General features: G+C 43.7%; 1 protein-coding gene across 6 annotated transcripts in view; it reads left to right on the forward strand.

The window, feature by feature from the left end:
* Positions 1-396, forward strand: part of LOC139354220 (uncharacterized) — a 47387-nt gene extending 46991 nt beyond the window's left edge. For all 6 annotated transcript variants that reach the window (XR_011605365.1, XR_011605366.1, XR_011605368.1 and 3 more), the window contains one exon: positions 50-396. The gene's annotated coding sequence lies outside the window, so the exon portion shown is untranslated. The remainder of the gene's footprint in view (positions 1-49) is intronic.
* Positions 397-11486: the final 11090 nt, after the last annotated feature.

Raw genomic sequence — 11486 nt, forward strand, 5'->3', positions numbered from 1 at the left:
GTTTTTCTCGGGGACTGGTCAGGTTATATCGAAAATGTTTATGTTTCAGAACCCACCCCCCGCAATCGATCTTTCAACCGGCGCTAAGTTCCTGCCACACGGTGTATTCTGGCGCTAATATCGTCAAACGATTGCAGAGCGGGGGTGGCTCTTAGGACCGTGGTCGGTTGCCGGCAATTTTCTGCCGAATTTTCTTCGAATTGGCCATGAAGGTAGCCATGTGTAGCTGGGTGTACCCCGCTACCTAAACAAAACTAGGGCACGAGGCCTAAATAACAGAAGACATCGGCCGCACAGCTGCTGTATGCTCAGCGGCGGTAACCTTTCGTTGTTTTTAGTTCTCCTTTTTCTATTCGCTGTATTTAAATAGTTTTGCATAAATGTACTTGTACAAGATTTCTAACCATAGTTTTAAATACGTCCATTGGGTGTAAAGCTTCCTATGTAAGCTCCTGCTTCGAAGTTAAGGTTGTAAACATCACACATATACATATACCACATGTTCTAATCTACCCTCAAGGAATCAACGACAGCTTCATTGGGCCCAACGAACGCTTCTATGGATTTTTCCTAAGAAAAAGTACCGCTTGTGGATAAACCCTTAATGAATATTGTATGAACAAGTTTGTCCCCTAGTCGATGAGATTCCCGCAATAGCGGAAACCTCTTGCGTAATTTAATTATTTAACTTGAGTTACGCACCGTTTTGAAGTCGAAATGATTTGATATATTTATATATATTTGAAAAGATATGTAAATCTTGAAGTATAGCCAATAAGTAAACACCATCTTGTGCTAAGATTATCCAAAACAACCTTTAAAGGGTATGTTAGAGCGTAACGTTCGTAAACTCATGAAATAATGGAAAAGTATGAAGTCTCTGAATAACGCAACGAAATGATCGTGTAATTTATATTTCTGAATAGATCGTCACCGGAACTACATAATGTTTCAGGGGTATTAAACAAAGTTAAGGGGTAACCTAATAAATGTAAAAGTTACCAAGGAAGGGTGGGGGCAAACAACGTCCAAGTCTCTCTAATCCTTGATCGTTTGAAAATCTGTTTTTCTTAGCGTAAGCTGTGGGTATAGCCGATTACAACAATTAAGGTACACCTTTATACTAGTTTCAGATAGTGCACTTATTTTCTTGTTTTGTGTTGTGGTATAGCTGAAAGAGAAAGAACCCACGCCAGTCAGACGAGCATAGCACAGAGCATCGCTAAAAGTGCACGACCACCACGACCAGCATACCGAGAAGCGACTTGAGAACCAGTAGGATTCGAGTTGAATGCTACATAGTAGGCATTATAAAAACAGAAATGGCTCCCATAACGTAGGGCCCGATCGTTCAGATCGGGAGAATGAAAAATTCCCGCGAAAATCGGACTCTAACACCATCCAGTTATTTTCTGTTTTTTTGTAGAACACAATTTTTTAAAGTAACGTCCTGCGAGGAAAAGCCAATTTGTCCTGTGGAAAAGCGTATAGAGGTCCCAAACCAGGCAAAGCAATTCCCGTGAAGGAATACGTTACTTAAGAAAAATTAAATTGTAGGTTTCAAGTATTGCAGGGTAGTACTAGATCATATCTTGGAACTGTAGTGTAGTTGAGTATATCACGGACTAACTAACCGGAATGAGCTACACATCACCTAAAAAATATAAACTTTCAATAGTAATTCCTCCGCGAATCGATGTGCACGGAGAAAGCAACCACCTAAGTAGTTAAGGGTTGACCAGCCGTCGAAATTCAGGGAGTCCATAGTCATATAAACTCGGTCATAGGAATAGCAGAGCCAATCGAATCAAGGAAATTAATATGCCTCATAAGCAGAATGTTGTAAAGGTGACTGTTTACGTCAAAAGGGCGTTTAATTTCAGGAGGCAGTGTCGAGCGGCAGTTTTATCCAGATGTCTACATCTCGCGCGCTCGCACTGCCGTCCGCTCTCCCTCCCCATCTCTCCCTTAAGTCTCCGCTCTGCTCTGGAGCGCTTAAGTTAAGTTAGGCTTAAGCAGTTCATGTTTCAAAGTGTACGAATAAACACCTACGCACGTCGCGTAAAAACCCCAAAAGTACTCCCGTGTTTTTTGGGTACCACTCAATCTTGGGGCTTCAATTATTTCATCGATCAAGCCGCACCGCCCTAACATTTTGGTCCTTCGAGCCGGATTTTAAAAACTTTGGACTTTCCTCTCCTGGAGTTTCCTTTGATTCTGATCGCAGCAGGCTTGAAACACTCCAGATAAGTTCCGCTTACTATAATTGCCGGTCATACAGCCAGTTTTTCGAACCCTATTTCGACTAACTTTCTGTATGATATATTGTCTAAATCCAAAAGAGATTAATCCGACGCAACGGCATTTAATATATGTATTTCAATTCCGTTACTTGTGCCCGACAATATTCCAGTTTCCTTTGCCCACAGTTGCACACTTGAAACAATTCCAGTAAATATTTCAGTGCTACTATTCAACGAAAATATTTGTCAAATATATTTTCAATTCCAATCGTGTGTAAAATATAACTCAGCCGCAGCAAAAAATTCCCGGTCATAAAGATTGTACTTAAGATTTGCACTCTTTATTATACCCGTTACTCGTAGAGCTTCCTACGCAGCGCAAGTTTGTTTCAGCACAGTGCCACGCCCACTCTAACGCCCACAAACCGCCCAAAACTGTGGCTCCTACAGTTTTGATGCTAGAATAAAAATGTTAACTGAAATATATTGTTCTCACCAATACCTATCGATTGACCCAAAAAAAAGTTTGCCACGCCCACTTTAACGCCCACAAACCGCGAAAACCTGTGACGCCCACAATTTTCATGCTAGATAAAAAATTTTAACTGAAATGTATTGGTCTCGTCGATACCTATCGATTGATCCAAAAAAAAATTTGCCACGCCCACTCATACGCCCATAACGCTTAAATCTGTATACCTCCGGTAGGTGGCGCATTTTAATCTCGCCTTGCTGCTTGCATATCTCCATATAGCTGAGTAACGGGTATCTGATAGTCGAGGTACTCGACTATAGCGTTCTTCCTTGTTATACCCGTTACTCGTAGAGTAAAAGGGTATACTAGATTCGTCGGAAAGTATGTAACAGGCAGAAGGAAGCGTTTCCGACCCCATAAAGTATATATATTCTTGATCAGGATCACTAGCCGAGTCGATCTAGCCATGTCCGTCTGTCCGTCTGTCCGTCTGTCCGTATGAACGCTGAGATCTCGGAAACTGTGGCTCATACAGTTTTGATGCTAGATAGAAAATTTTAACTGAAATGTATTGTTCTCATCAATACCTATCGATTGACCCAAAAAAAAGTTTGCCACGCCCACTTTAACGCCCACAAACCGCGAAAACCTGTGTCGCCCACAATTTTCTTGCTAGATAAAAAATTTTAACTGAAATGTATTGTTCTCATCAATACCTATCGATTGGTCCAAAAAAAAGTTTTCCAGGCCCACTTTACCGCCCACAAACCGCGAAAACCTGTGACGCCCACAATTTTCATGCTAGATAAACAAATTTAACTGAAATGTATTGGTCTTGTCAATACCTATCGATTGGTCCAAAAAAAAATTTGCCACGCCCACTCTAACGCCCATAACGCTTAAATCTGTATACCGCCGGTAGGTGGCGCATTTTAATCTCGCTTTGCTACTTGCATATCCCTATTTAGCTGAGTAACGGGTATCTGATAGTCGAGGTACTCGACTATAGCGTTCTTCCTTGTTTTTTACTGTGTTCCTGCTGCGTGTGTATATTTACATAAATATTCTAATACAGTCCACTCTAACTACTCTTTCTAATACAGTCCACTCCAACTACTTTTCTCGACCTACAAATACGGCTAAACTATTTCTAAAATTAAAAACAAAGTGACAATATCCACAAATTTACTCCAGCAAATCGTTTGCAATTTAGTTGTGCAGGTGACAAACAAACGCACCGACACACAAACATAAGCGAAGTCTTTCCCATTCCCGCAACGTTATTCTGCTACTTGCAATCCACATATGTACACACATACATACGTATATCGATACCTTTGCCAGTGCACAGTGGTGCTCTCCAGGTGCTCTTACCCCAACGTTATCCGCCTATAAAATCCGTCGCGATCACCTCAATTCCTTGTGGCAAACGGTAAAGGCAGCATACGACATATGCTCCGACTGCATTATAGTTGCAGGCGAGAGCGCCGCAGAAACAAAATCCATACTAAAGTCCAAGTATTACCAAACGTACTCCACTTATGAAATATTTGCCGCGCAGCTGATGGAACAAATCCAAAAAGGCTCCTCCCAAATACCTCAAGCTCCAGTAACTCCGTCCCAAAATTCCACGTCCTATGGCTGTCGGCTCCCTCCTATCGACACAGAGGTTTTCTCTGGCGACTATCTTCGCTGGCCGACTTTCCGGGACCTTTTCATGGCAATATACATAGACAATCCGAGTCTAACGCCCGTTGAAAAATTATTTCACTTAAATTCAAAAACAAGTGGCGAAGCTCATTCCATAGTTTCGAGATCCCCACTCACCAATGATGGCTTTCGCTCAGCTTGGAATAACCTAACTGAGCGTTTCGAAAATAAGCGATTGCAGGTAAACAGTCACCTGAAAACACTTTTCAATGTGCAATCCATAGCACAGGAGTCGGGAGCAGCCTTAATGGAACTTCAACGCACTTTTCAAGGTTGCTTAACTTCCTTAAAATTTTCCGGTGTTAATATTGAGAATTGGGACCCTTTCCTGGTTTATATGTGCTCGACAAAACTACCAAAGCTCACTCTCTCATTATGGGAGCAATCCATCCAAAATAAAGCCGAAATTCCTACGTGGCTTGAGCTTGATTCATATTTGACGGAGCGCCATCTAACTCTTGAGGCCGTCGATACCTTCCGATCTTCCAATTTCCACCACGTCCAGTCCAAAGACACAAATCGAGAGGCAGAATTTCCAAAAATAAATTCCTTCAACACAAGGTTAGTTCCGGTAACCAAAGGCTGCGATCTGTGTTCGAAGAAGAACCACCCCGTGCGTATATGTCCACGCTTCCTACAGATGACGGTAGAAGATCGCTTAGCCTATATCCAAAGGAAGCAGTTGTGCTCCAATTGCTTTGCAAGTAGCCATCAATTCCGGGATTGCACAAGCGCTCACAACTGTCTCACTTGCCAAGATCGGCATCACACATTGCTGCATCGAAACAGCGGTCCTACTACTCCGACGATTCCATCCGACCCTCCAAGGCCAGTATCCGCCTCAGTTCCACACATCATTTCGTCCTATTCAACGCAAGTTTCCGTACAAAAAGTTCCTCCTAAGAATACTCCATCCGAATATTGGGTTCCATACCCCGCCTTGGATGGCAGACGTACTCGAGGTATTAAATCCTACCAATGCCGAGTCTGCCAAAAGATCCATCCTCTACGGAAGTGCCACCACTTTCTACGGCTAAGCCCCCAGAATCGGCTTCAGGAAGTACATATCCAGAAGTACTGCTCCAATTGCTTGGCTCACAATCATTCCAAGGACTCCTGCCGCAGTGGTCATCACTGCCACAAGTGTGGAAAGGCCCACCACACTCTCCTACATACGGACGACCGGTCTATACTTCCAACATATTCCTGAGCCTACTATCCTGAGGTTCTTGCTACGGGTGTCCTCGCAAGGGGGGGGAGAATGTTTACGTCAAAAGGGCGTTTAATTTCAGGAGGCAGTGTCGAGCGGCAGTTTTATCCAGATGTCTACATCTCGCGCGCTCGCACTGCCGTCCGCTCTCCCTCCCCATCTCTCCCTTAAGTCTCCGCTCTGCTCTGGAGCGCTTAAGTTAAGTTAGGCTTAAGCAGTTCATGTTTCAAAGTGTACGAATAAACACCTACGCACGTCGCGTAAAAACCCCAAAAGTACTCCCGTGTTTTTTGGGTACCACTCAATCTTGGGGCTTCAATTATTTCATCGATCAAGCCGCACCGCCCCAACAGTGACGATCCTAAATTTTTATATTATTAACAATAAGACAAATGAAAATACAATGGTAGTAAACCATAGTAGTGAAGATTTAGAAGCTGCTCTTAGTGGAAATTCTATTTTTTGAAATATATGAAACGAGCCGTTGAATGCAGAAGGCATTCGAACAATAGCTCCGTGTATGCACAAAATCCATAATCGTTGCATTATATAGCATCTTCAGGAATCTTATTTAAGCCCAATTTGTAAGACCCAGTGTGAATTACAACCGCCATCTTCTCCGACTAACAATTTACAAGCAGAAATCTCAGCCGCAGAGCAAATTCGTAACGCTGACGAACAACAGTTCGCTAGGCCCGCAGGCACTAGGACTTGAAGGGGTCGCGGAAACATTCGGCGAAGGGGGATGATAACTAGATCCCAACGGCTAGAGATCCCAAACCAACCAGCACTGAATCGGTCGAATAGTACCACGTCGCATTTAATTACATCGATGCCTTCGTCAGTTAATGCAGGAACTGACATCCGTTATTCAGACTCAATTAGCAACAATGCAGCTAGGAAGCAATACAAGATCTAATGCAGAGACTAGACCCAGTAACAATAGAGATTTATCAGCACCGGCGAACAGACCACCGTCAACTTCGTATGGTGCTGCAGGGAACGATAACCGTCAGCAAGCCAGTGGTGTAAGCAACAGGTCACACGTATAAGTCCATCAGGACAAAGTACCGACTATTATCCAAAGCTGGCGGATCAAACTCGAAGGCGCTCGAGATGGACTTCAGACCGGAGAATTCCTCTATCGCATCCGGGCATTAGCGCAGCAGAATCTAAATGCTGATCACAATATTTTGTGTGATCACTTACACCTATTCTTTGGAGAAAAATCCCAACTTAACTTGGCCAAAGTTTTGCGAAGAGTTTCCTAAGAAATTCGAAGACATTGACACGGACATGGATATTTGGGAATCCATTAATAGCAGAAGGCAAGGCAAATATTAACCGTTTAAAGAATTCCAGTTCCATGTCGAAAAACTCGTAGCCCGACTGTACGCTTACTAATAAGGCACTCCAAGACTTCTCTCAGATTTGAATTAATGCATTTAGGGATTAATACTCTTGCTCGGTTCGGAGAAGTGTTACGAACACATAAACAATTTTGTAAACAAATCATGTTGCAGCCCATAAAATGTAGTTTTGTCCCATTCGTATCTTAGCTAGTTGGAGAGGAACCGAACGAAGTCGCCGCAATGCAGCGAAAACCACTCAAATGCGTGAATGCCGAAATGTCAGATTTGTAATCCATCGGAAAACCAACAGAACGATGCGTCAGCGAACAACCTGATGCCGCATCCAAAACATTAAGTATAGATCGCGCTACGCAGACTGAGTCGGTTTCCAACAGCCGATCAGAATCACTACCGAGCATGTACCATATCCGGAGCGGCTATCGGTATCGGTACACAGAAACGCGGAATATGATATTTGCGGCTGTAAATAGTTTTGAGCACGACGATAGAACTCGAAGATCGACGAAACGAGCGAGAAGAAGGACTTCGTGAAAACCGCAGAAGACTTATTTCAGCCATTTTCCTCAAGAAGGATAGTCGATTATACATCGATATTGAGATAGATAACCATTCTTAAATCGCGTTATTAGACTCAGGCACTACAGTGAGTTCTATTGGCGGTGACGCCGCTAAAACATTTATCGACTCATTGTAAACATCAAATATCGGGGACGGACAAAACCCAGTAGAGTTTTTTATCATTCCAGATCTAAAACAGGGCGTATATTTAGGTATAGATTTTTTGCAGAAGTTTGGGTTACTCGACAAAATCACCGACGATAAGGGATCTGAAGCAGAATTAGATGTAGGTCGCGAAGAAAGTGATGAGACAATCAAGAAACATGTATTATCAGCCGCTCAACAAGGCTGGTTAAATCAAGTCATAAGCACACTTCCGTCTTATGAGAAAGAAGGATTAGGGCGCACCCATCTTATAGAGCACCATATTGATACAGGCATCTCTCGTCCGGTAAAGCAGAGACATTGGCCAGTTTCGCCGGCGAAGGAAAAGGTTATGTTTTCTGAAATCGAGAACATGTTAGTAGCGAGGGGAGAAAATTCGGTTATGTCTGGATTCTCGCGAGGCTAATAAGCTTACCCTAAAGGATGCTTACCCTCTCCCTCAGGTGGATGGTATTCTCAGCAGACTGTCTCCTGCTCGTTGCATTACCGGACTAGACATTAAGCATGCCTTCTGGCAGATACCTTTTGAGGAGAAGTCTTGCCAATGCATAGCTTGTACCATACTGAATCGGCCACTATACCAGTACAAGGAAATGCCTTTCGGCTTATGCAATGCCGTTCAAACGCTCTGCAGGTTAATGCACCAAGTAGTACCGCCTAGCCTGAGAACGAGAGTGTTCGTCTATTTAGACGACCTCTTGCTTCTCTCAGACGACTTTGATTCACATATGCAACTAATCGAGGAAGTAGCAGGGTCTTTTCGTAAGGCCAAATTGAAAATGAACATCGCGAAATCCAAATTTTGCTTGAAAAAGATAAGATATTTAGGATTCATTATCGGGGACGGTCAACTGAAAGTCGATCCAGATAGAATCTCAGCGCTCAAGGTGTTTCCAAAACCTATCACAACCAATCAACTCAGACGTTTTCTAGGTCTCGCCGGATGGTGGAAAACTACGCATCCATCACCCGAGCTTTAACCGATCTGTTGAAGAAAAACCACCAGACCAGGCTTTTAACCAGTTAAAGGACAGTCTAACATCTTCCCCAATCTTACGTACGCCTGATTTCTCAAAGCAGTTCATTCTTCTCTGCGACGCCAGTCTGCACGGCATCGGTTGTGTGTTAGCACAATTAGATGAAGAAGGGACCGAGCTCCCCATCGCGTATATGTCCGAAAAACTCTCGAAAGCCCAATAGAACTATTCGGTAACCGAATTGGAATGTTTGGCTGTGATTAGAGGAATCAAAAAATTCAGGGCGTCTATTGAGGGGCAAGACTTCGTAGTAGTGACAGACCACGCGTCAATGCAGTGGCTAATGAAGCAGAATGACTTATCGGGGAGGTTAGTCGATGGTCAATCCGCTTGCAATCTCGCCCTATGATCGACATGTCCTCGAAGGAGCTTAATTCGCAAGAATATGTAGATTTGATTAGAAGAATACAAGATGACCAGTCACGATTGACAGACTTGCGTGTGGATAACGGGTATATCTATAAGCGCCTCGAAGGCGCGGACGGCATTGATTCATGGAAGCTTTGGGTGCCTTCAAACCTCCGAAACAGCGTTCTATATCAAGCACACGATCCGTGTGACTTGGTTCACCCAGGCATGGGACGAATGGCGCAGAAGCTTAAGCAGTTCTTCTTTTGGCCGGCGATGGTTACGCAAATCCGTTCATACATATCAAACTGTCCCACATGTAAATCCACTAAAGGCGTGAACCTAGTACTAAGGCCTCCCATGGGCAAGTCAGACAGACGTTTTCAGAAGTTGTATATGGATCTATTAGGGCCATAACCGAGGTCAAAAGAAGGTAATATCGGGTTATTGATTATAGTCGACCACATGTTCAAGTTCCATTTCTTGTAACCATTAAAGAAATTCACTTCAAATAAAATCTGCGATTATTTACTAAGACACGTCTTTTACACATTCGGCGTTCCCGAGTCGATTTTGACTGACAACGGTTCGCAATTTAAATCGGGACAATTCAAGGCGTTCCTGACTCGTTTTGGCATCTCACATATCTGTAGCGGGATCAACTCCCCACAGGCTAACGCCAGTGAGAGGCACAACCATCAACCATCAAGACCACACCAATTGGGATAAGCACCTAAGTGAGATTAGCGGGTCATTAAGGGCAAACTTCAATCGTAGCTTAGGTTACTCACCTTACTACCTTTGCTTCGGTCAGAACATGATACTAAATTAAAGATTACGACCTTTTTCGTAAGCTGGACTTATCGCAAGACGATGAAGCGATCTTGAATTTCTTCAATTAGCTCGACCAGAGGCCAAAGCCAGACTAGAAGACATTCATGAGACCAATGCTCGAAAGTACAACTTACGAAGTGGGACCGTACAGCTGAAGGTTTGCGACACTGTTTTTGCTAGGAATTTTGCACAGAGCAATGCCGTTAAGAAATTCAGTAGCAAACTAGCACCAGTTTTTATAAAATCAAAGGTAATCAAGAAAGTTAGCCCGGCATACTATGAACTAGCAACCGAGAAAGGCAAATCGATAGGTATATACCATCTTAAAGGTATTCAAATTGGCAAATAGACAAGTCGTCATATAAGCTAACAGCTTTTTGGGATTTGATTCTCCATCTGTTAACTGTGGGTGTAAAGTACAATACACGCACGTATAAGGGTTAAGTTTTTGGCTGTACGTTGTTTCTTGTTCGCATGTATATAACGTAAATAGCGGCAGAATTCCCGAATTTACTGGCCAGCCTCTCTTTAATGCACGTCTGCCATTTCGCTCGCACGATCTGCGCCGCGGCGACTGAACATCTGGCAAAAATCAGTGTGAGCGACGAGACGACGGAAAATATCACGCCATAGCTCCGTTATCTTCCGTCTCTGCGCTCCCTACTTTGCTTCCTGGAAGCAAAGTCAGCCACGTAGGCAAACTTCTGTTCACGGCTCGTTCACTTGACTTTGTCTCGCTGATGCCAACAGACTTGTGTCAAACCCGTAGTCAAGTTATAATTGGAACCAAGTCCGCGTGTAAACTGACTGACAAACGGTACCAAAGGGCGTTTTTCTCGAGGACTGGTCAGATAATATCGGAAATGTTTTTGTTTCAGAATCCACCCCCCGCAATCGATCTTCCAACCGGCGCTAAGTTCCTGCCACACGGTGTATGCTAGCGATAATATCGTCAAACGATTGCAGAGCGGGGGTGGCTCTTAGGACCCTGGTCGGTTGCCGGCAATTTTCTGCCGAGCGTATTCATAACCAGTCAAAAGAGAATTTTCTTCGAATTGACCATCGAGGTCTGATCAGCCATTCAGCGGCTGCATTTCGACATACGTATCGGCAGCGGAGGCGACTTCATAAAGATTTAAGCAACGTAGACCTAATCCCAGCAAGGATATGCTCAGGGGTTGGCTAGGGCATCCACAAAATATTTATAAATTTACAGGTGGCGACGTGGGTTAATTGAGTGAGTTTTGAGGCGTGGTCTTTATAATTAGGAGAGGAAATCGAACCGGTTACCGAGTTCGGGCAGACCCAGGACTTGGTAAACCGCTATCGTAGAAAACTCGTGCGATTCCAGCGTTTCGTTACTAATAACTACGATAAAAATCGGGCGGACCCAGGGTTTCGCTACTGATAACTACGGTAAAACTCGGGCAGTCCCAGGGTTTTATTACTAATTACGATAAAACTCGGGCGGACAAAGGTGTTTATTAATAACTACGATAAAACTCGGGCAGACCCAGGGTTTTATTACCAATT

The sequence above is a fragment of the Drosophila suzukii genome (assembly GCF_043229965.1).
Source record: "Drosophila suzukii chromosome 2 unlocalized genomic scaffold, CBGP_Dsuzu_IsoJpt1.0 scf_2c, whole genome shotgun sequence".
NCBI classification, from domain to species: domain Eukaryota; kingdom Metazoa; phylum Arthropoda; class Insecta; order Diptera; family Drosophilidae; genus Drosophila; species Drosophila suzukii.